General features: G+C 43.9%; 1 pseudogene; it reads left to right on the top strand.

Moving 5' to 3' along the window:
• The first annotated feature begins 1,244 nt into the window (after positions 1 to 1,244).
• Positions 1,245 to 2,156, top strand: LOC101708695 (non-histone chromosomal protein HMG-17 pseudogene; annotated as a pseudogene).
• The last annotated feature ends 23,947 nt before the right edge of the window (positions 2,157 to 26,103 follow it).

Here is a 26,103-nt window from a genome sequence, read left to right as displayed (position 1 = left end):
GTTTGCTTCTGCAGTCATCAGGGCACCATTGACGATTCTTCCAGACATTCAGATGCAGTTGCCTTTTGCTTTAAATATAGAAAACAAAGGGTGCCGAGAAGCATTTCCCTGGGACCAGTGGTGTTAGTTATGACAATGAGCAATGTGTGGATCACACTGAATACCACAGCTCAAGAGTTGGCCTCATCCTCTTTACAGTTACATGTGCGTTTGTGCCTTGCGTCGAAATGATGCGGACTCCTGGTGCCTAGCTCTGTAGTGAGAAGAGAGACACAAGAGACTCTGCAGGAAGCTGGACCCATCATGCAGAACCTCACAGGCCATACAAAGTGGTGGCTTTTGTCCTCAATGCTATGGGAAGTCATTGAGAGGTTTGAAGCAGAAGCATGACACAATCGGATTTGGACTTTCAAAAATACAAGCCCCGTGTGTAGGAGACATTTGAGCCAGGCAGGAGTGGATGTGAAGGAGACTCCTTCCATAATTATTTTCTTCTTTTTTGTGTGGTGCTGGGGATGGAAGCCAGAGCTTTGCATATGCTAAACAAGCGCTCTGCCACTGAGCTATGTACACCCCAGCCCTGCTATTTCCATTCTTTCTACCTGTGTGTGATTCTCTGTTTCTATGGGTATACTACCCTTGACTGGAGTCCCTAACATGCGGAGAGATGTCAGCATTCATGCTAGATTTGTTTTCAGTTGGGGGTCGCTTTCGTATGCCTCGGCAAAACCCTTCTTTAAGCATCATTCTTTGAAACACACTAAGGTGTAGAGGTTTGTCGTAGTCTTTAGGGTTGCTATGATCACTTACCTCAGCCTGGGTGGCTTAGAAGCAACAGCAACTCATTTCTCAGTTTTGGAGGCCGGAAATCTGAGCTCAGTTGCCAGCGTGGTTGGGCTTGTTGGAGACCCTCTTCCAGATTGCACACGGTGGGCATAGGTGAGAAGTCTCCCTGGGGTCTCTGTTGTAAGAGTTCTAATCCCATTCATGAGGACACTACTTCCATGACCTAATTCCTCCCAAAGGCCCCACATCCTAAGGCCATTGCCTCAAGGGAGAAGATTTCAACACAGAAACATCGAGAGAACACAATACATCGGTCTATAACACAGTTCTTGAATTTGCTATGGGGTGGAAGGCTAAATTAAACCACAATTTGCTCACTAGCCAGAATGTTGGAAGAGCATTAGAAAATATTTCAGCCAAAGGATTTGGATGCGTCAGGAATTAAGGTGGGGGAGCAGTGTGAGGAAGAGGCGAGAACGATCCCTGGACCGACCAAAGCCGCACACCGCTGCAGCTCGCGTCCAGCGCCTGCGTCCCGCCGCCGCCACCATGCCCAAGAGGAAGGCTGAAGGGGATGCTAAAGGTGATAAAGCCAAGGTGAAGGATGAACCACCGAGAAGATCTGCAAGGTTGTCTGCTAAACCAGCTCCTGCAAAGCCAGAGCCCAAGCCTAAAAAGGCCCCTGCAAAGAAGGGAGAGAAGGTACCCAAAGGGAAAAAGGGAAAAGCTGATGCCGGCCAGGCTGGGAATAACCTTGCAGAAAATAGAGATGCCAAAACAGACCAGGCACAAAAAGCTGAAGATGCTGGAGATGCCAAGTGAAGTGTGTGCATTTTTGATAACTGTGTACTCCTGGTGACTGTATAGTTTGAAATACTATTTTTTATCAAGTTTTATAAAAATGCAGAATTTTGTTTTACTTTTTTTTAAGCTATGTTGTTAGCACACAGAACACTTCATTGTTGTTTTTTGGGGAAGGAGCATATGTCACTAGTACAATATCTCCAAAGCTGGATTGATGTGGGGAAAGCACCTTTCCCTGCTAGTTTTGAGAGACTTCCTCTTGGCTCCCAGGAGGAGGGATTCCCTGATGTTGACACCTGTAGCCACCTTGGCACAAATGCCTTGTGGTATGGGAAAACTCCCAGTTCAGTTTATGTCCTCCTTTCCTCTGCCATCAGCATAGACTTAACTCCCTTAAGCCCAGAGACCTATTGGGACCTGACTCCCCAAAATTGATGTTACCAGTGTGTCAAGCATTCTGGACTTGCCAGTGACGTTGAGATGCTGTCCCACAAGAACAATGATTTCCTTTTCTAGATTGTGGATCTTCAGATTGATAATTCTGCCGTTTTCATTTCATTTTCTGAAAGTCAGGGTCGGCTTGTGAAAAGTTGTTAAAGAACATGGTAAATGTGAAGTGTCAACCCTCACTCTAAATTTTCCCTACTCAGAGCATCAAATGAAGACTTCATTGGATTTTATAGTGGCTTTCTGATTTTTTGGTAGTCCATCCAAGAAGGGAGTTTGAAAGTTGTATACTGTTAATGATTGTGTGCCCATGTCCTGCCTGAAATACCATGATTGTTTATGAAAAGTATCTTTGTTAAAGCTGGATACAGTTTGGCTTGGGAAAAAAAAAAGGAATTAAGGTGGGAGGAAGTGCCAGTCCTTCTCTGAGACTCTGAGACAGCTGATCAATTCCATGAAAGAGGACGGAAATGAAGAAGGTGAGATGGGAAAAGGAGGAGGATGGAGAGGTCAGGTGTGCATGGGTGAGAGCTGGGAGGAGTCTTGGGCCTCTCCAGAACACAGAGATCAGCAGCCTCCTACGGCCACTCCTTCCCCATGGACAAGGAGCATTTTATTTGGGGCTGTGCCTCTGGTCTCAGTCTTTCCATTTGGCGATGCCTGCAAGCCTTTGGGGTGAGGGCACAGAGGAGGGTGCTGTGCGGTTGGACAGGTCAGCCCCTTCCTCAGACATTTGGAAGTTAGTCCCCAAATAGATTATTACTGAGATAAGGACAGTGAGTGACTTGCGCATGATTGGTATGGTCAACTGGAAAATTCTGAATGACCATGAACATTGTCTTGCCTCTTGATCCAGAAGAGTAACTGAGGCTGGCAGATGATTCCTCCATTCACCTCTTCAGTCACTAGTTCCTCAGGTCAGGACTTTACCATCTTGTGTATCATGCTGTTAAAAAAGAGCTTGAGTTCTGTGGTCGTACATGACTGTCTCTGAATCTCAGCTTTCTTTGGGTCTTGACATGGCCTTTACAAACCACTTTACTCATATATATTATGGGAATAATCACAGAGCTTATTGAAAAACAAATGAAACCATGTGTTTCAATAACCTCGCATGGTGAGTTCTATCCTTTCCTGGGCTGTTTAAGGACTAGTGACAGATCAGAACTAGCATTCAGGTGTCCTGGAACTAATAGAGGGATTATTTTCTGCTATAGATCCTTCCTTCTCCCAGGCATTGACTGCTTACTCTCAGGAGATGTGTGTCTAGTTTTTTGAGCCTCAGACTTATCCAGGTATGGTTATTATTTGTATAAGTCAGATTTGAGTTACTTCAACCAAATGCCCGAGGCAGCTAATTTGTAAAAAGAAGAGTTTTATTTAGTTCACAGATTTGTAAGTTCAAGAGCATGACACCTGTATTGGCCCAGTTCTGGTCAAGGGCCCCTTCTTTAGCTGCGTCATACCATGATGGAGGCATGTCCTTGTGTAAGAGTTCACATGGCCAAACACGAAACCAGAGAGAGTCCCACTGACCTAAAGACCTCTTGTTATGCCCCATCTCTCAGAAGTTCCACCACCTTAGGGACCAAACCTTTAATCACAAGGACACTTGGGGGACACAAAACGTATTCAAACTGTATTACTATTGGCCTTCCAGCTAAGAACCCGCTACCTTCTGTTTGATAGTAAAGCTCATAGTCCTGAGCTCTGGGAAGGAAAACTGTGTCCTCAGCCTTAGGGTGAGCCACAATGGGCCCAGCTGTCACTTGCTGGTTGAATGACCTTGGGTTAGTTACCTTATCTGCCTGAATCTCAGGGTCGATAGGTGTAAAGTGGGGAGAGGGACAGATGAGAAACTAAACGGAAGGTCTTTGGCATTCAAGGGGCCCTTGAGAAAGTGTAGTTGTCCTGATGCTTCCATGGGCATCTATTGGTTTATTTTTAATTAAATTTAGGGTAATAGGTTTCTGGCTACCTTTCCTTGCTGTGGTTCTCTTCAAACTGTGCTTATTGCACACACACGGCTTTGCATAGGGTCACCTGGAGATCTTCTTGAGATGTAGATTTGGACCCAGTAAGTCCAGGGTGGAGCCTGAGATCTTGAGTTCTTAGCGAGCCACTTGGGCTATAACCTTAGCTCCTTGGAACGTGATTGGAGTTGTCAATGCTGCTTCTCCTATTACTTCTTGTCTGGGTTTTTCCTCTCCCTCCTCACTGCTAATGTTGCTTTGAGTAGCAGTATCTAGAAAAATATGGTATGTTGATGGGGGTGGACAGGGCAGGAAGAGCAAAGAGGGGTAGGGGTAGGGAGGGATGAATTAGTCTGTCTCCTGTTTGCCTTTTGCTTCTTATTCAGGATCCTGTGTCTTGTAGCCCCACTGAATGGGGTCTGTGTGGAGTACAAAAAGTTGTAGTTAGAGTCCAAATCTTGGAGGTTTTGTACCTCAAGGTCACACAGATCCAGGCAGAGCCATGGGTGATGGCCCAATGCTTCGAGGCCAGTTGGTGCGTTTCTGAGTGATGGCTGCTTATGAGTAGCAAATTGCTCTCTGAATCTGAGTTTCCGCTCAACTGCTTCCAGCGAGCCTAACCTTTCCAACATGAGAAAGGTTGGATCTGGGTATGCAGAGGTGATCAGGGCCTAGGAAGAGGTTACTCTGATTCAGGGGATTGCAATTAAGATGTAGATTCTGATTGGTCCCTGCAAATAGCATCACTGCCAAGATGAATGTGTCTGGAGGTTGTGGCTGACAACTCAGTCTCCTGATGAGGTGATGAGGGTGGGTGCCATCTGATGTCCTGGAATGAAGTCACCTGGGCCTAACCTTAGGCTCCTGGGAACATGGCTGGAGGGCTTCGGGCTGCTGGGCTCTGAGTTGTCAATGCTACTCCTTCTGTTGCTGCTTATCTGGGTTTTTCCTCTCCCTCCTTACTGTCCAGCATGTGACTACAGAGAGTGGGCTCCAAGGACTTTTGTCTGTGTTCTTTCACGCGCTACTTCCTTGGTTCCCCTAACCCACACCCAATTTGAGGAATAATCTAGGCTTCCGCAGTGTTCCTCTGGGTCTTTTGAAGCTATTTTAGAATTCTTCTCTCCCTGGAAGCTGCTGCCTTCCCCGCCTTCTTTTTCTTCTCCTCCTCTTCTTTCTTTAGCTCTGTATCATGGGTATCAGTGCAATGGCTGCCATTATAGTGACTGTTGTTAGTATCATAATTGTTAGTGTTTATTGCTATTTCACTAGGTCCTGAGCACCAGGATGGGAGTCTTTGATTCTCTCTGCAATTTATTATCATCTCCATCTCACTGGTTGTCAGAGAGACTAAGCTGTGTCTCTAAGATCACAGAGTGAGAAAGTGGTAGAGCTGGGATTGGGGTTAAATTTATCTCACCCCAGAGCCCATGATCTAAATCTTCATATCATCACTTACCAGTCTTAGAAAAAGAAAAGTGGGGTCTTGTTGTGCCAAGTCCAAGGACCTCTCCTTCATTCTGTATCCTAGCCGTACACTAGGTAGTAGAGTACTTGAAATTTTGACCTTGTTGCTTCTTAGATTCAGGACTGGGAGCAAATGTCTGAACCTTTTTGGCCTGTGTTTGCTCATCTATAAAATGGGGACAAAATACCTTCTTCTTAGGGTTGCCATGGAGATTAGATGGGTTAGAAAACTCTAGAAATGTCTTAATGTTTTGGTACATTTCAACTACTGTTGTCTCTCAGTTTTGTTGTTTCAATTGGGCTTTACTAACAAGTTATCTATTTTGGCTATTTAGCAATTCAGCAAATGCCTACTGAATGCTATTCCTTCTAGATGTAGATCCTGTTGACTTATGACAGGCATGTCCCAATAAACCCATCGTCAGTTGAAAATATCCTAAGTGAAAAATGCATTTAATATACCTAACCTCCATGGCATGATAGTTTAGCAACATAGCATGCTGTAGAGTATCAATTGTTTCCCTTGAGATCATGTGGCTTACTGGGAGCTGAAGCTCATTACTGCTGCCCAGTGTTACAAGACAATACTGGACCATATTTTGCTTGCCTGGGAAAAGAGCAAAATCCACACTCAAAATATGGTTTCTGTTGAAGATGTATCACTTTTGCATCATCATAAAGTAAAAAATCCTAAGTTGGGAATCATCTGTGCTATTCTTCTTTTCAGGGCTATGAAACTGAGGTTCTGAGAAGGTAAGACGTATGCTCAGGGTCATCAACTATATAGTGGCATTGATGGGATGGGCTCATCTTGATTGTCAGGTTGATGGGATCGGGAAACACCTTGGGATTTAGTAAAGCACACTTCTGTGTGTGTTCTTGTGCATACGTGTGTGTGTGTGTGTGTCCAGAGATGACTGGCATATGCTATATAGCAAAATAAGGGAGGAGGAGACCTGGACTGAATGTGGGCAGCCCATTCAATATGGTGGGAGCCTGGATGGAACAAAAGAGGAGAAAGGAGGAGGCCCACCGGTGCTGTTCTTTATGCTCTCCCTCCTTCCTGCCCTCCATGAGGTGAGCCACTTCCTTTCCACCACAGATTTCCTGCTGTGATGTCCCGCCTCACCACAGACCTGGAAGCGAAGGAGCCAAAACAAACCCTTTCTCCTTTAAGTTGTTTATATCAGGTATCTTGTCACAAGGTTCAAAAACTAGCACAAGAACCCAGGTCTATCTGATCTCAGAGGCTGGGCTCTTAATCATTTTATTATGCCAATTCTCAGGCCTAGACCCAGATGACCTTTAGGTTTTCCTTGAGCTTGAAAACATCACCCCACCTCCTCAAGTTTCTGATATTCAGTGGCATATCCTAGGCATTCCTCTACTCACCTGGTGGCCTAAGTTGAGAGCTTTGAACTTGGAGGATATTGTTCCATAGAAACTGCATTGTGAAATGTGTAATGGTCTCAAATTACCAGACTACTGTTGAGTACTTGTACTATAAGAGAGATAGTGAATTTTACGTGTTAATTTGATCAGTCCAGATATTGGTTAAACATTATTCTGTGGGTATCTGTGATGATGTTTTTGACTGATATTAACACTAAACTGGTACACAAAGTACAGCAGATTGCGCTTTACCTGTAAGTGGACCTTATCTCTTCCTTTGAAGGCCCGAATAGGACAGAAGGCTGAGTAAGAAAATTCTTTCTGTTTTTGAGCTGGGACATTGGTTTTTCTCCTGTTTTTGGATTCAGACTTGAATTTACACCTCTTGGTTCTCACCTTATACCTCTTGGTTCTCAGTCCTTCTGATTTGGACAGGACTCAAACCAGCTTGCTGACTGGAGATCTTAAACTTCTTAGCTTCTGTAATTGTGTAAGCCAACTTCTTATGGTAAATATCTGTACCAGCTACCTCCATATTTTCAATCTGTATCTTACTTCCTGCATTTTCAGTTGCTAGGGTGAGGCTTCATCTGCATATACATTTATGGAAACAGCCCAGTTTGTTACAAGTTATATAGAAGAACTTGGCCATGTTGTCTGTTTGCAGTTAATATTGGGCAGGATGGAAAATGGTTTGATTTTAAGTGGTTTCTAATCAGTGACAACAGATGTTCACAGAAGGCAGAATTTTCTTTGAATCAGTGTTTTGATAATAACATAAACACCAATTTTAAGGTACAAAGAAGAACTTTAGTTTAGGCCATCTGTGCTTTGCTGAGAGATTTTGGCTCACTGGGTGAGGGATCTTTCTATTGGAGCTCAAGAACTAAAGCTGGCTACCCTGAGATCACTGGAGCTGCTCCTTGCTTCTCCTTTGGCTCTGAGGATAGAAGAAGGGATGTCTTGTGAGTTAAGATTATAAGACTTTCACTTAAAATGTAAAATACAAAAGGGATAAAAAATTCCTTTCTTCTTTTAACTACTTCCTCTTGCAAGTGTTTTTTCCTTCTCCTTCCTCCTCAGGATGTTTCCTTTGGAGAATATAGGGATGACTGAAACTAGTGCCTCTTTGCTCATGAAAACAGAGTAGTAAATGTCAGAAATTTTGGAAGCATTGTTAAAACAGTTGGCAGTCTGAAATTAGCAGTGGTGGGATCATTTGCATCACTGATGCCGCAACGCATTAGAAATTGGGGCTTGTTTGTTTTCCTGAGAACTGTTTTACCTGTGTACAACTAATTATAAGCATTACAGTTGACATTTGTGGGTTTCGCCTATAGACATCCGTTCTTTACCCTCTCCAGATAATAGCCAATTTCTTTTGGAGAAATACTCTCACTCATATCAAGTCATGTGATTTGGTTGAGATGGAGCATGCTTGCGGAAGGGGGGGGTGTCTAAGGGTGACTGTTTGCCAATTAGAGCACTCTTTCTGAGCACAGTGATTGATTGGTTCATAAAGGGTCATGTGACACATAGATAGGCAAGTTTTTGTGGTCTCCTGGCAAGAGAATCTTACCTTTCCATGAAGAAGAGTAGTTTGAAGAGCTTGGGGGAGCCCCAGGGAGCAAAAAGCTTGAAGAGATGAATACACAAAAGAGCCTAATGCTATGAGTTGAGCGCTTGCAAGCTATGCCTTAAGCCAAATATCTCAGAGTTTTGAAATTGCCGAGGCAATAAATGTGACCCTATCTTTATCTCTGTTTGCATTAAACTTGTTCATGTTGGATTTTCTGTCCTGTGGACATTATTAAATTGTAGCTGAAATTATTTTGACTCTTACAGAGTCCTTCTAGTTCTCACATTTGAATCAAATTCCAAGAGAACAAGCAAGAAACACCAACAGAGGGTCTGCTAGAGAGAGATGATGAATAACTTCTGTCTGAAATTCTACACTGGATTAAAAAAACACCATGGTTTTCAGCCTGCTTCTCTTTACCTATATAAAGTTTGGTTCAAATGCCAATTTCAGCAACTTGTTTTGGCTATGTGAACTTGGGCAACTCCTAAACTGTCCTGAACCTTAATGTCTTATCTGAAAAGTCAATATATTAATGTCTAACTCCCATGGTTGATATGAAAAATAAATGAGCCAATTTGTAAAAATGCATAATATTTTGTACAGAGTAGATAATGTTACTGTGATTATTGGTTAAGTGAATATGTGTAGAATAGTCTGAGACCCTCTATTTACATTGTATAATGGAGCTTCAGTGGAAAAATGTCTTTCAAGCTCCAAGACCCTGACTTCCTCATGTGCTGACCCCAAAGAAATGGAGAAATTCGTAGACTGTGCCGCTGGAAATCAGAAATTTGGAATGAAGTGGATGCTTTAGAGATGGAAGGGATCAAGAAGCTGCTCGTAGTCTACCTTAGTGGGTTCTGTGTCATCTAATTTACCCTTTTATCTCAGGGGCCCATTGCATAGTAGGGTTCTGTCTCAGCTGCTTTCTCATTGCTGGACACAATACCAGACATCTAGAATTTAATGGAGAAGTGGCTTATTTTAGCTCACAGGTTTTTGAGGATTCAGTCCATAGGAAGGGCATGGTGGAAGGCCCTAGTGGAGGAAAACAACTCATGCTATGGTGGGAGGAGCTGGGGAGGGAGATATAGCTCTCCAGGTCGCAGCCTGCCATGACCTGCTTTTCTACCAGGCCTCTCTTTCCAACAGCACATTTAGCTATGGATTCATCAGTGGACTGACCTACTGATGAGTATAGTGCCCCCACGATCCAATTACCTTCTAAAAGCCCCACCTGTGAACATGGGACTTTGAGGGGGACATTCTAGATCTAAATCACAGCAGGTTCTGAAACTGCTTTTCAAATGAACACCTGCCTCTCCCATTTTATCACTGAGGAAAAAGACTTAGAAATGATCTAATTCTGTGCTATGGTGCCTTCACCTTACAGTCTATGGAGAGGAGCTAGGTAATAAACACCATCTTAAAACCTTGCACTGGAATTTCTCCAGGGGAAACGATTATGATTGATGAGCTCAATAGTGCAGACAAATGGTGTCCAATAGTAATATAATGTGAGCCAGATACACAATTTTAAATTTTTTAGTGGCCACATTAAAAAAGTATGGGCCGGGGATTTAGCTCAGTGGCACCATGCCTGCCTCGCAAGTGCCAGGTCCTGAGTTTGATCCTGGTACCAAAAAAAAAAAATAGTAACGTGAAACTGTTTTCATAATCATTTACTCAGTACCTCTGAAAATGATTAATGAGATATTTTAAATTTTTGTACCAAGTTTTCTAAATCCAGTGTGCATTTTACACTTGGTAGATCCCAATTCAGATTGGCTGCCTTGCAAGTACTCAGTACCCACATGTGGCAAGTAGCTACCATATTAATTTAGGGAATGAGACCCTAAGAATTTGCAAAGCTGTTTTGCAGGAGATAAGGAGGGAGAGTGGCAGAGGTGATGAAATGAAAAATATTCCAGCAAAATGGCAGAAGGATGTGAGCTCCTACCTCTTGAGAAACTCCAAAGAATCCCTCCTAAGTTTGTGAGAATAGCTTTTAGGTGGAAAAACTAAACAAGGGTTCAAATTTTCCATTGGACATAATGTGTTCAACCGGAGGTGCCTGCAAAGAATTTCTTCTTGTTCCCTTGGATTTCACAGAGTCTTTGGGAGGACATTGAATGGGAGAGAAGGTAATTGAGAAATGATAGTTTAATGCACACTTATTGAGGCATCACAGCTGATGATGGGATTTCACAAATAGCAAAGTGTACTGAATGATAAAGGGAAACCCAGGGAGTTGGAAAAGCAAGACAGGTTTCCTTGAAGCTGTGATGTTTAGGCCACATCTTGGAGAGTAGAAGGGTGGGGGTGAGGGAACATGTGTTCCCTGAGAAGAGGCCAGTACGTGTGGAGGATTAGAAACCAGAGAGGAAAGGAAATTGCAAGGACTTCCCTCTGGTCTGGACTGGTCTGGTCCAATCTGAGTATGATGAGTGGTGACCAAAGAGGAAATAAGAGAGGAGGGTAGAAAGTGGATCCTGAAGGTACCCATGTGCATCAGGGTGAAGACTTTGGATTCTATCCTAAGGCTATGGGATAGAATTTACATGTTTAAAAGATCACTCAGGTGGTGAGAATGGTCAAAGGAGGCAGCAGTAGGGGCTGAGGGGTCAATCCCAGGTATCGAGGCCTTTTGGCCGAGAAGTAATGGTGACCTTTTGTGCCATAGGAACAGTGGAACTAGAGCAGGAGGTTCTAGAGTGATGGTCAGAAGGGAAATGGGAAAACATGGTGACTGGTTTGTGCCTGCGGGTTCCTGGGTCAGCAGGTGTGTTTGTGAGTGTGTGTGTGTGGGGGGGTGTGGAGGTAGAGGGACATGAGAAACACGCAGGAACCCAGGAGAGTTTCCAAATTTCTTGACTGGACAATTGCATAGAGGACGATGACGTTTAGTGAGTAGAACCAAACTCTGACCTGAAGTGAGCTCAGCAGAACAGAATGATGAAGGCATTATTTTAAGCCCCTAAATCAAGATGCCCAGATTTCTAAGGATAAGAGTAACTGAAACCAAGTTTCTCCTAGAAATTCTGAAGAGGCTGTTGCCTTGCCCAGTTGAGAGAATTGCATTTCCTCTCTTGGCCTCGGTAGTTTTTTTTTTTTTTTCCATTTGCAAAATGAAAATAATAATTCTTACTTTTATAAGGGTGCTGACAAAATAAAAAGCAGTGATAGATGCAAAGGCATTTTTAAAGTAAAGTATTCAATTATCATTATTGTTCTGCTTATCGGAAAGAGTTTGGAAAGTCCCATCATTGCTATCAAAAATCAAGTTTTAGGCCCTGGGCTAGTGGATTATGGAAATAATTGTTCCAAAATAAATTTGCTTTGAGGACAAAAAGCCTGAGTTCTGGAAATGTATGACAGTCCTAGTCTAGCCCATTTGTTCTTATATTTGTTTATTCACTAAGTTGTTCAACATTTATTGAGCACCTACTATGTATCAGGCTTTGTGTTGAGTGTCAATATACTATGGGAACAAAATGTGTCCGCTGTTGTCAAGAAGTAGAAAGGACCTGTCTCCAAATAATTGTAATTATATATATATTTTAAATTATAGCTACCCATAGAGTATTCCATACAGTATTTATGTTTAAATGAATCCATCCATAGTGAACATTATTTTTCCTGTGTTGTTGACAGAAAGATTGAGCTGCAGAACAAAAAGAATGCCTTGACCAAAGATGCCTATCCGGAAGATCCAGGTCTCAAACTAGGGACTTTTTCATCCCAGTTCAGTGCTGATGGGAGTTGGCACTGTTAGCATCTGCATCTTGTGGATGGGAGTGCTGATGGGAGCACAGAGAGGTTAAGTAACTTGCCCGAGTTTACACAGCAAGAGATACAAATGAAATGTGCTGAGAGTTCAAATGGGAGCCACTTAATGGTTGACCTGAAAAGGTAGGGCAATGCTTTCAAACCCACAGAAGTGAATATGCCTCTGGTGGATGCTGGTAATAGACAAATGAAATGTCTGCATCAAGTGTGAGACCTTGGGCAGAACTGACCTGGGGTAGATATTTCAAAGCTCAGGCATTGTCATCTTCCCCCACCCAGCAATGCAGTCACCCTCCTGTCCCTGTTGGTTTCCAGAACACCCTGGGGAAGACCTATTCCTCTCTCAATAAAATGGCACTGGCAGTGTCTGGTGCCTCAGAGCCAATTCTCTGCTGTGAAGATGAGAAAATGTTGCTTAGTGTCATTGACTTCCATTCCCTTGGTCGTAAAATGGGCTTAATAATATTTATTGCACAAGATTATCATGAGGAAATAGATAAGCCTGTGCAGTACCAGTACTTTTCACAGCGCTGGGCACACAGCAAATACTCGGAAATGTTGGACATTATGGTGGTAGTGCCTCACAGCTTAATTCTCTGTGAGATATCCTTTAGAGAAGTTTTGCATTAAAAGCGTTTCTGTTTGCAGGTGGGATATCTGACACAAATCTCTGGGGGAGTCAGGTCCATCTTACGCATTTGGCCTATTTTATGAGTGGGGATTGAGAGCAGATCTCTCCAGATGTTGACTCTAATGGTATCTCTTGTAACAAACCTGGAAATCCAGTAGCTTAAAACTACAAAGGCAATATGGACATTCTTGATCACTTGGATGATTGTTTATGGGATGATTCCAAGACTGAGGTTCTTTCCATCCTTGACTTTGCCCCCCTCCACTGGGGCCTTGGAATCTTCTGCATCCATCCAGAAGATGAGAGAGAAAACATGGAGGATTTGTGAGGCAGGTCCTCATGAGCCAGGCATAGAAACCGCTATTTCACTTCTGTTCATACCCATTGGTGGATTGTGGTCACATGACTGCATAAACTTGTGAAGGAAGCTGGGAAATATAGTTCAATTTTATGCCCAGAAAGATGAGGGAACAGACTTGGTAAATAATTAGCTCATATCTTTCTCATTAATTATGTCAAAGAGATTTTCTCAGTTCTGATTAGTCTGGAAAGACTCTGGAGGAAGAGAGAGTTTAGGAACTGCTAGATAAAATGAGATTCATCTCTTTGAGAACCTGATACATGCAGAATATGCCCGACACTCTTTCTACTATCTTGTTTAATCTTTGTGTCAACATCAGGAATACAATTTTACTGCCTCATAGTGCAAACCGTGGTAGATGTGTAGCTACCATTTGTTGAGGGCCTTCTGTGTGCTAGGGGCCCTTTTCGTATTTGTGAGCTCATTTTAGCCTCATAAAACCCTACCCGGAATACAATGAGGAAAATGAAGCCCAGATGTGTATGGTGACTAGCCTAAGATACACAGCTCATCTGTGGCTGCACTGAGCTATGTTTTGATTGTGGAGTTCTAGTTCTTTCCATGAGGGTTTTGGATGAAATTCTAAGCTAAGGTTTGTTGGAACACAAAATTGAGTTCATCCCTGCCCCTGCCCCAGTTCCTATCTGTTCTCCCCAGCAATGGGGCCACTGTGGAGCAGCCTGGGATTTCCAGTCACTGGGGAGAGAGGGAATTACTGAGGTCTTTCTCAGCAAGGCTCAGCCTCTGTGTTCAAGGCCTTTCTAAGCCAGCCCCTGCTACATGCCAAGAGGTGACTAAAACCATTGACTCACTTCTCTTATGGCCTCAGCAGCCAACTGGATAAAATGTGCAGTGCCTGGAAGTCAGCCACTGGCTGGCCTCTGGGCTTGATGCTGGGGGCATCCCTTGGGGGTCAGTAGTGGGGACATCTAGAACCTTCACTGGGGTGATTTTCCACACTTTATACAATCAGTGCTTATCTGTGCCCTTTGCAGGCTATTATATTGGCACATTTTCTTGTTTCAAACCTTTTCATTTCTAAACAAATATTAAGATAACAGATTTTAACATTTTTTTGCAATCCTTAGCCTTAATACTACTAATTCTAATTATGACACCAATACAATAACTAATGTTTCTTAAGTGCCTATTAGGTAGGCGTTGGGCTTGTAGTCCTTCATACTAATCACTGTCCTACTCATCTGCACAACTCTTTGAGTTGAGCACTCATATCCCCTGTGTTAGTTAATCTTCATTGTCAACTTGACTGGAGCAAGAGACTCCTGGAGAGGTGGCTGCATCATGGGGATCCTATGTTCATCAGTGGATTAATCAACTGATAGTCATAATAGACTTCGAAGTTAATGGTAGGGCCCAGCTGGAGTAGGAAGGTCACTGGGGATGTGCCTTTGAAGGTTATGTCTCTTCTTGGAATTCTGCCCCTGCTCTGCTTCCTGGCTGAAATGAAGTAAAGAGCTTTGCTCTTCCACCACGATGTTTCTACTTTGGAACCAGCCAGCCAGGGGCTGAACCCTCTGAAACCATGAACCAAAATAAACCTCTCCCCCTTTAAGTTGTGGATATTGGGTGTTTTGTCCCAGCAATGAGAAAGCAGACCAATATATCCCCATTTTAAAGAAAGGAGGCTGAATGTTAAGAGAATGTGAATAATGTGTTCGGAGTTGGCTTATAGACCTGCACAGATTGGTTAGTCTTAACCAAAGGGCCTGTGCTGAATGATATTCAGTATTTTAATGATATATCCGTGTTTTGTCTGCTTCTTGAAGGGCATTCAGGAGAATAGGGATTTATTTTGGCTCATGGTTTTGCGGGTCCCGAATCAAGAGGCCATATCTGATGATGGCCATCTTCCTGGCAGGGCCTGGAGGTGGCCCAGGGCACCGCATGTCAAAAGACGGGGAGTACACGTGTGTTTGTGTATCTTCCTGGTCTCCTTATAACACTGCGAGGTCAATTGTGAAACTGCCTTAATGCCTTATCTAACCCTAATCACATCCCAGAGAGCCCACCTCTAAATACTAGTTAGATTAACTTTCCCCCCCTAGTATCTCCCAAGAGTAATTAAATTTCAACACAGAAAGTCTTGAGTGAGACAGAGACCATGGAGCCAAAAGGCAGGTGCACTCCTAGGCCCTTAGCCTGTCACGCATTGTAAATATGGTTTGTGTTTTCTTCTGAGGCAGTTAGGGACTTATGCTGCCTCTGTTAAAAAAACACAACAACAAAAAAAACGTGACTCTTTACCTGAGCCTCCAGATTCCCATGGGTAAATAGAAGCAGAATGAAGCTTGACCTTCATTTTGTATCTGTCTCTTTTCTATCTTGAAACTTTGGTTCAGATCCTTGCTCAGCTCTGCCTATAGCATGTTAATCATTTAGGGAGTGTCTGTGTAAAAACTGCCAATACAAGGTTGATTAGCCCAAATTTATAAAAGCTGTCTCAGCTCCCCAAAAGACCGAGGACACTAAGATAAGAGATTTACAAGGACATTCAACTACCAACGGGCACCCAGAAGTGTCTAGTCACTGCCCTGAACCTATGGTCACCTTGGATTCCAACAGATCCACTGCAAAACCGAGACTGCCCCAGGCAGAAGGGGTCACCTCACAGAGAGAGATTAAGTGGTAAGTACCTATCCAGGGCCATCTTGGGAAGTTAGCACTGACATAGCAATCGACTGGACCCTAGCCCACCTCAGCCTCTCCCAAAAGCCCAGCCTTGTTCCTTTGTGAACAGGCCAGTCTGATCCTCTCATCAGAGCTGTGCCCCCTTTTCTTCTTAAGCTGAAACCTCTTCTTATTTCTGTTATTTTTTAACTCTACCCAACGTATCTGCCCATTGCCTCTCACGGTGGCCTCATGAAATGCTTTTCTGGGATGAAATGTCAAGAACCTGCCTGGCCTGAGTTGAGGTCCCTATCTCCTCTTTAGGCAAACTGCCTCGGCTCCTGTCTGGTGATAAACTAGTTCCAAACCCTAGCAGGAGGGAGCCCAGAGTCTTCCTTATCAGCAAGATGCTAGGAAGGGCTTCTAGTTCCTCCCTTTTGCTCCTGGGCAGAAAGCTGTGCCCCAGTGAGAAATGAGGTCTTCTGTGGAGGGACACTTTCCCTGCTTTTTTTATTGAATCCAATCATTTACATCTCATTGAGCCCAATCAAATTAGCCACTTAGCACTTTAAAATGGCAAGAGAGGGATTGTGTGAAGCAGTGCTAATTCAATAGGAAAGAGGGGCTGCCTGAGAGCTCCACCATGTCAGACAATTCTGACAGCTGACTTCAAAGGTGGAAGGGATGGCCCCTCTGCCTGCCATGGTCAGGATGACCTGCCTCACATGCTCTACTGGATGCCTGGCCTTGGCAGAGGAAAACAGGATCCCTGAGAGCCACTGAGACCTGGGGGAGGAAAAGTGGAGCAAAGGAAAGTGATGACATAACATTGTCACCAGAGTCCAAGGTCCGGCAGCCTGCTGCTCCAGTACCAAAACTAGGGAGAGGAGTGTTGGTAGGGAGAAAATCAGGTTTATTCAAGGTTGGCCCTGAAGGAGATAAAAGGATAGTTCCTCCAAGCTCTAGCCTCCAGGCCCAGGGGCGAGAAGGGCTTTTATGGGGCGGAGAGAAGGTAGTAAGCCTGAGGTGGGGTGCTGGGGTTCACCAATGAGGACCTGTGTCTTACTGGACCTCCTGAGGCTGGCTGTACAGAGGAGCATCACAAAGGCCACTTGAGTCTGTCTCTAAAGAAAGGTTCAGGGCCTTGACTATTCAGATGAGGCCCCTCCTCGGAATTTAGACTTTTCAGTGGAGCCAGTGAGAGGGAGGGGATGTTAAAGGATTAGGAAGGGAAGATGAAAGTAATCCTGCCAAGGACTCCTTCCAGGAGTGACTGCTGTGTTACACTATCTTGGGGGAGAACTCTAATTCCAAGTTAGATTGGTGTGGAAAGGCTTGAGGTTTGGGGTCAGACAGACTCTGAAGCTTTCCAGCTGTGTAACTTTGTCCAAGTTATTTGACTTTTCAGATGCTTAGCTTTTTCATTCATTAAATGCAGGATGATAATATTTACCACAGGTACAGAAAGCCTTTCCTTTTCTACTCTCTTTTAATCCTTCTCATTATATCAGAGAGAAAAGCTGTGTTTGGCGGTAGGCTGCCTAATATTGCAAACTCTCTTCGGTCCTTTCATGGGAATTAGGCATTAGGACATGACGGAGAGTTGGAATCAACCAACTTGCATTTGAGTCCCCCTTGCCATCTTTCCTAGCTGTGTGATCTTGGATAAAGTGACTTAATCATTTGATGTATCAATTCCTCAAATGTAAAATAAAAATAATAGTATTTGCGCTTCATAAGTATGTGTGCTGCCGAAGCAAGCACAGTTTACAGTTCATAAGTTTGTGATAGAGTGTGAGTTCATGAACTATAGGGCCTGGTTTATAGTAAATAATAAACACTAGCTCATATTATTATTTTGTTTATTTCTGTCGCTTCCCTGCCACTTCCTCTTTCAGATGCTCATGGCCTTGGTATTCTACCAATTAGAACAATCTATACTTCCTAACTCTGCCATGGTTTGTTTTGCTTCAGGGCCTTTGCACATGCAGTTCTTCTGACTGGCACAGTCTTAGACTCCTAGCTGGGTAGCTCCTACTCATCTTCCAGGCCTCAGCTAATAGATTGCTTCTTCCAGGAAGTCTGCACTTGCTTATATTCCCCTTCTCCATGGTCCTTCCCTATTGAAATATTTCATAATTTTTCTCTTCTTCTGGGAGAAGACTTCTCCTGGGACTGAGAGCTTCATGAAGGGTAAGATTTAAGGCCCTCATCTGTCTTGTTTGTTCTTGTATCCCAGTACCTAGCATGGAATCAGATGCCTGGCAGCGAGCTCACCTGGGGCCTGAGAAGATTCTGGTATTTCACATGTATCCACCCATTTAACCTTCACACCTTTCTGAGATAAATTTTATCTTATTATCCACAACTTTAAAAAATATAATTGACCTGCAATAAACTGGCCATGTTTGAAGTATAAAATATGATTAATTTAAACATGTACCTACCTGAGAAAACAAAACTACAGTAGAGACGATGACCATATCTCTCAGCTATAGACATTCCCTTGTGTCCTTTGTAATCCTTCCTTTCCATTTTTCCTTGCTACCTTGCTTCCTACCACTGTGAATATGTTTGCATTTTCTAAAATTTGGTGAATGCAATCACACAATATGTATTTTTGGCCTGTCTGATTTCACATAGCATAATTGTTCTGTTGTGTGTGTCAGTGTTTATTCTTTTTTCCTTATGAGTATTCCAGCATGGACATACCACAGTCTGTTTATCTGTTTACCTTTTGGTGGGTATTTGGTTGTTTTCAGTTTTGGACTATTACAAATGAAGCTGCTATGGACACAGGTTTGATTTTTACTTCATTTTACAGATGGGGAAACTGAGGCAGGAAGCATGTCAATTGCTTAAGGTCCCCAAACTAGTAAACTGGAAGAGCCTTACACAGAACTTGGCACTGAAGGAAAGTTTCCATCATAAATCAAGTCTCTCCAACATAAAAAGAAAAGGATAATACACAGCCATAGATCCATTACTCAGCTCCAGCAATTATGAACCCCTGACCAATATCTTTCTACATTTTAAACATTTTTGCTAGAACATTTTAAAGCATACACCAGACCTGATGTCCTCTCACTTATAAATATGTCAGTTTGTATCCTTTACTTATGTGATCATTAAAAAATTGTTTTGGAAATTTGAAACCTATACAAAAGTAGAGACAATGGTATAATCACTCCCTGTACCTCTTGTAACCTTCCTCAGTTACCAACTCCTGGGTGAGCTTGGTGCTTTAGACTCTCACCCATTCTCCTTCTTTTCCTCTGCCAATTATTTTGAAGCAAATCTCAGGCATTCTATGATTTTATCTCCAAATACTTCAGCATGCTTCTTTAAAGACAAAAGATCCTTTTAGGAAAACATAGCCGCAGTACCATTATCACACCTAAACATTTTGCAGTCATTTCCTTACACCATCAAAGATTCAGCTGACATTCACATTTCCCCCAATTGTCTCATATTGTTTTATTATCTCTCCTTTTCTTTCCTTCTCTCCCTCCCTCCCACTCCCTCTCTCTTTTCTTTCACAATCTGTTTGAATCAGAATACAAACAAGGACCATATGTTGCAATTCTTTGTGATGTCTCTAAAGTCTGTTTTAGTCTATAGATTCTCTCTCTCTCTCTGCCTCTCTTTTTTCCCTTGCATTTTATTTGTTGGAGAAACTAGGTCATCAAGGCTATATTGTACATAACATCCATGGCATTGTCACTCTTACAAAATTAACAGTAATCCTTAATATCATCCACTATCCATCTGCAGCCAGACTTCCCTGAATGTGTTGAACATATCTTTGGATTTTTTCCTAATCATATCCACATGGGTCCCTCAGTGCTTATGGTAGTGACATGATGTTTCTGAGGTCTCTTGTTACCTTCTGGTGAAGCCATTGCTGTGGCCTGCAGGAGGATCCAGGGCCTGGGTCTTAAAGGGTGTGCTGTAAACCAATGGGTCCACTTGCTGTTATCCTGCTCCCTTTCCCAGTAAGGACACTGTAAACAGTTGTTGAATGAATGAACGAACATGTAGGAAGAAGCAGCTAAGAGAGCAAAGGGTCTTAAGACTCCTGGAATACAGAGCTAGTCCCCTTGCCTTAGACCAGATGAATGATTTGGGGGTATGTGTGTGGACATGTGCATGCAGCAAAATGGAATCTTATACTGATATCTGCACAAATAAAATGGCAACTAAGCACGCCAGATCCTGAGCTCTGACTCCACACTGCCCAGCTCTGAACACTGGCCTTGCCTGTGTGCCAGGCATGGTGGCACACACCTGTAAACCCGGGAGTCTGGGAGGCTGAGGCAGTAGGGTCTTGAATTCAAGCCCAGTTGGACAACTTAGTGACTTAATGAGACTCTCTCAAATTTTTAAAATAAAAGGAAATAGTGATAGGTTGGAGATGTAGTCCAGGGCTAAAGTACTGGATTCAATCCCTAGTACAGTGCTGACAAAAAAAAAAAAAAAAAAAAAAAAAAAGGAGCTAGATAGCTTTGGCCATGTTGTTCAGCCTCTCTACCTTGGTTCCCTTTTCTGTGAAAGGGGGCTTAGAATGGTACCTTCTTCTTGGGGCTGTGGTAAGGATGTGATGCGTTGATTTCTGCAGACTGCTCGGAACAGTGCCTGGTATGTTGTGAGTTCTTAGTAAACGCTGGCTCTGATCATGATAATTAATGTTACCAAAAAAGAGGGTGGAGTAGCCCTGGCAGGGCTTGCGGGTCTTTTCCAATGCCCTGCAGGGCTCCGGGATAACCTCTGGCCTCACGACATGCCAGTTCTCCCTCTGCTCTTACTTCCTTTGGGATCCTTTCAGCTACCAGACCCTCCACCTGCCACCCTGCAGTGGTCTGCCTCTAGGGGTCGCTGCATGGGCAGGGAAACAAGAAATCACATTCCTTAGACTGTCCTGATTGAGGCAGAAAGTACCTGCTCCCCGCCAGCCCTGTTCACAAGGTCCAGGGAGCATTTTGCAAGCAGGAAAAGACCCCAATGCCAGTGTCACATTTGGAAACCCAACCCTGAAACCTATCTCCTGCAACTTGGCTGTTAAAACCAAGGACATCTGTTAGAAGCAATTAAGAAATTACAGCCCGGTGAAGGAAAACATGCTGTTGAATGGGCTTCTGTGTGCTATTAAATATTCACGTCCCACTGACAAGGCGTCAACAAATGGGGAGCGAATCTTGGTCCCTTCATGTGGAAGCGCAAAGCAAAAGGACCATCAGATACCCGGCTCTTTTTTAAAACAGTGAAATGGTTATAACTAGAGCCAGGCTGTGTGCTCTGCTAAATTTTATGTTTATGGTTGAATCGTTCCCATTTTACAGATGAGGGAAATGAGGCTGAAAGCAGTTAAAACAGATGTGCAAGATTTCCACAGGGGTAGAGCTGGGATTTGCACCCACTCCTGCTCTGGGCTTTTAGCCCAGCCACTCCGCACCCTCTTGGGCAGGAAATACCCATTTTGTAGAAGGCTTTGTTCATCAAAGATCTGAGCGCTTGCTCAGCTGGGATTAGAAACATTGTTGTCTCCCCAGGATGGGACATGCCCGTGCCTCTCAAGATGCTTTTGTTTCAAAAATAAATGTGATACACAGCAAAACAGCACTGCAGAGCTATAGAGGAAGAAATCTATGCCACTGTGATGATTAATGTTTAAAGATGTTCCCATAGATTTTATATACATTTATATGCATACTTAGACACAAGTTGGGCATGTGTATGTATGTGTGTGTGTGTGTGTGTGTGTGTGTGTGTGTGTGTGTGTGTAATGCAACCTTGAGACAGATGCTTTGGTTTTATTTGTTGTTTTATTTATTTTTATTTGTGGTGCTGAGGATTGAGCCCAGGGCCTTGCACATTCTAGGGTAGTGCTCTACTCCTGAGCTACGCTCTCAGTCCCGAAACTCCTGTTTTAAATTCCTCTTTCTTGATACCCCACTGCTTATTGGCTTGCTGTCCTGAACCCATAGGTGTAACCTCCCTTAGCTCAGCCATGATTTCCTCTTCTCTAATCTCTAAAACCTTTGATTTCAGCTTGTTCTGGGAAACAGTGTGTATTACACACACACACACACACACACACACACACACACACACACACACACACTGGAGTACTTCTGGTGGCCTGGAGTACCAGAGTTAGTTTACACATTTTCAACTAATTGTCTGGCAGTATTTAAGCAGTATTTTGCCTGGGATGGAAGCCAGAAAAACATATTTTTGCTTGAACTTGGTGCCCAAGAAAATAATTTCTTTGCATGTGTGGGGAGGGGTTGGGCGGGTGGTGGGAGAAGGGCCTGGTCGCCGGGGTCTGTAAGTGGAACGGGCATCTGTGCGTGGGGAGGCGTGATCTCACCTGCATCTCCTCTCCCAAATCCTTTGGCATTTTTAAGTTGTAGACAAATGGGTTTTGAGCTGGCTTTGTTAAAGAAAAGGCAAATATGTGACGTGAAGAAAGACACAGCTTCAGCCTGCAGTGTGGTGGGCACGGAGGAGACGGGGTGGCGTTCTGAGAGCCTTGAAGGTTGCACGATTAGCTCAGGCCGAACCGTGGTGTCCCCTGGATTCCTCTCTCTGTCTCACACCCTGCACTAATCTGGTCACTTGTCCCTTTTGAAGAAGGTAGAAATATGTCCATCTCCACTGCCACTACTCAGGTTCAAAGCACATGCGCTCTTACCTGGATTATTGCAACACCCTCAGGCTGGTTTCTTGCTTCCTTGCAGGGAGGGTGGCTGTAAGGCACAGAGTAGCATGTCACTCTTCTGCAGGTTCCCTTCTGACCCAGAGTGTTTGAGGTGACATTGAAGGTCACTTAGGACCTGATTCTCTGGCATCTCCAACCTCACCTCCGCTGCTCTTCCTCTCCTTCACTTACTTCCCACACTGGTCTTCTCTCTGTCCCTTGAACATATCTGCAGCCTGGCTCCTACCACAGGACCTTTGCACATACTGTTCATTCCTCCTCTACCAATGTTTCCTTAGCTACCTCTCCATTAGTGTACTTCAATTCTTTTAGTGCTTTATTCCAGTGGCCCTTCCATGCACCACCTCCTACCTCCCAACCTAAAATTTTAATTCTCTGCCTTCAACACTTCATGTTTATTTTTTCTCCTTTATTATTTTCTCTGTAGCACTTACCATGATCTCTTATGGTTTAGATCTAAATTGTCCCCCAGGGGCCACATGCTGGGGCGTGGCTGCCAGCTAGCTGATGGGCTTTTGGAGAGACTGGGTCACGAGGGCCCTAACTGTATCAGTGAATGAATCCACTGATGACCTTCTAACTTGATGGCATTATTGGCAGGTGAGGGACACTTAGGAGGTGGGGCCTTGTTGAAGGGAGTGAGTCATGGGGTGTGACGTTGGGGACTATATTTTACCCCCAGCCCCTCCATCTCTGGCTCCTGCTCTCTTTCTGTCTGCTTTGTGGCTGCTGTGCAGTAAGCAGCTCCTGCTGCCATGAGGTCCTGCCTTGCCCTTCACAATGGAGCCAGCTGACTATGAAGCAAAACCTCTTGAGCCAACATAAACCTTTCTTCTCCTAAGATGATTTTCTCAGGTATATTGTCACCGTGATGGAAAGTGAGCTAACTGTCTAACATACCATACCACTTTACTTGCTTTTCTTATCTACTGACTGTCCCCTGCTCTCCCCGCCCACCCAGCACTAAGCTCATAAAACCAGGCCTGTTTTCCGGTCATTATATCCTCTGTCCCCCACACCTACAGCCCTGCTCAAGAAATATTTGTGAAGAATGGAATGTGTTTGTATTTTTGGGGTAGTCTACACAAATCCACCTGTTCTACACAAATGAGTAAAGGATTTATAATGAGGCTGATTCATTTGTTACTTATGGTCATTGACAGTAACCTCCCTTGTATGGGGACCACAATGGTCAGTGTGGTCACTCAATTCTGTTTTGTGGCTGGTGCATGGACTGACTAAAACCAGTGATTCCCAGGGAGATCACTGCAGAAGAAAGACACTTAGATGCAAGAGGAGAAAGAATCATCTTCATGACTTACCATGGCTATGGGGCAGGGGAAGGCTTGAGTGACCCCACATGGTGGGGCCATGTGGAATAATATAGGCTTTTGCTTCAGACTCTCTGGGTTCAAGTCCTGGCTCCATTTCTTACTAATGGGGGATGAAACCTGGGCATATTGATATCTTCAGACTTCAGCTTCTGTATCAGAAAAATGGGGATGATGACAAATAGTGCCCACCAGAGGGAGGCTTCAGAGGTTCAGAGAAAGAAGCCATGTGGAAGAAGGAGCAGGGAGAGCAGCACACAGAAGGGCCCTCTAAATGTCAGCTGGAGAGAGAGGGATCAGTCACTGATGTCACCATGACAGGCGCCAGGCAGACTGCAGAGGGTTTGGGGTGTGATACTGGGACTTCCACATGTTGGGAATTGCAGAAGGGACGTGTTAAGGGCCAGAGCTTGAAGTCTCCAGTTTGAGTCACCCCTTCCTCAGCTCTGCCTGCGAGCAGAGGATAGGTTTTGGGGTGTGGGCTGAGACGAGTCCCCCTTTCTTTGAGACCTGCTGTTTTCTGTTTCCCATGGGGTGTTCCCGTAGGTAGGTTCCTATTACATGACCCTGTCCTTAGGCTGAAGCTAATTACACTTCACCCAGACTGGACAAGTCAGAGCCTGTCTCCTGCGAGTTTACATGAGAGACTCACTTCTGTTGGTGTTTGAGCTGGGAAGATGGGTGATTTTAGGAATGGTGGGGCAGTTATGCTAGGCTGTGTGCACTGAGAAATATGTTTGAGGAGGAGAAAGGTACAGGGAACACTGTCATTTGACGACGTGGAGATGCTTTGTGTCCCTCTCCTCCCCATGTTTTGGGAATTTCTCCTCTCATCTAGCTAGAGAAATGAAACTGCTTTGGGACACAGAAGATCCAGTGGCCAGATCCTTGTTTTCCAGCTCTCAGCCAGCTGTGCTTAGTGGCTCGGGGACTGAGTCTGGAGCAAGTTGCAAAGGCACTGGGACATGCTAGCAGGAACTAAGGCTCCTTGGAGAACAGACAGATACCTGGTCTGGGCGGGGATATGCACGCAGTGACCCTGAAATGACTTGTCGTACTAGGAGGCAGGAAGCTAGGCAAGACACAGGGTCCATTGAGAGGACTCAGAAGCCTCCTTACAGGGTCCTCGGTGCCCATCGATGGAACAGTCTGAGCAGCAAGAACATAACTATTGTGGACTGAAAACACCTCTAACATGTTAAAATTCAGTGCTTTATGATGACACCAGTCTCACACAGGGCCCCTTTGGAAGAGGCTAGTTTATTCATGCTTTGTTTTAAAAATTGCTAAGTTCAAGGAGAAAAATCAAGCATTTCTTCTGCTTTCCCTACACAATCTATTTGTCAAGATAACCCAATAATGGAAAGGCATGCTAATCTTTATAGGTAGTCTAGTTATAATTGAAGAAGGGCTAAGGGAATTTTATCATTTTTAATCTCTAATAAAATGAGGATTTAGGAAATGACTGGCAATGGTTTCTGATAGCCAACAAAAGAAGCAAAGGTGCTGTGGCTTTCTAATGGAAGTGTGCTCCAGAACTGCAGGGCAGTTAATGTAGAACAAGCTTCTAGATCTTATAATGAGGCGTAGAGGAGTAGAGGACAATGTCAGTCAAGCCACTGGGACAGAGTCTGTAAGTCAGACTGCAAGGAACTTCGCAGAACCTGACTGCTTCTTTCTTTCTTCATCTCTCTCTCTCTCTCTCTCTCTCTCTCTCTCTCTCTCTCTCTCTCTCTCTCTCTCCTTTTCTTATTGTAGTGCTGGAGATTGGACCCAGGGCCTCACACATGCTAGGCAAGTGCTCTATCCCTGAGCTATACTCCCAGCCCTATTTTTATTTTTTATTTTTTGTATTAAATTCTTTTATTGGTACACTGTAGGTATACAACACAATTACATTTCTCATTGGGAATTGTACCTTTATATAATGCATCTTGGCTCTTATTTTTTCCCCATTCCTAGCCCTCCCTTCATGCCCTCCACCCTTCCCTATTTACAAAGACTTTATTTCCATTTTTTCCATTTCTCATCATTTTTTCCTTTCCCTTCTTTCCTTTCCCCTGCCCCTCCCACTACCCCTACCCCTTTGAACCTTTTCTTCCTAATTTACATTATCGATTATTCATTCTATTCATTGGTACATTTTAGGTATACAATATAATGACATTCATCATTGGAAATTTGCACCTTT

The sequence above is a fragment of the Heterocephalus glaber genome, unplaced genomic scaffold (assembly GCF_053883595.1).
Source record: "Heterocephalus glaber isolate CG9 unplaced genomic scaffold, H.glaber_assembly_v1.0 deba00000943, whole genome shotgun sequence".
Classification (NCBI taxonomy): Eukaryota; Metazoa; Chordata; class Mammalia; order Rodentia; family Bathyergidae; genus Heterocephalus; species Heterocephalus glaber.
This window is presented reverse-complemented; position numbering and strand designations above follow the sequence as displayed.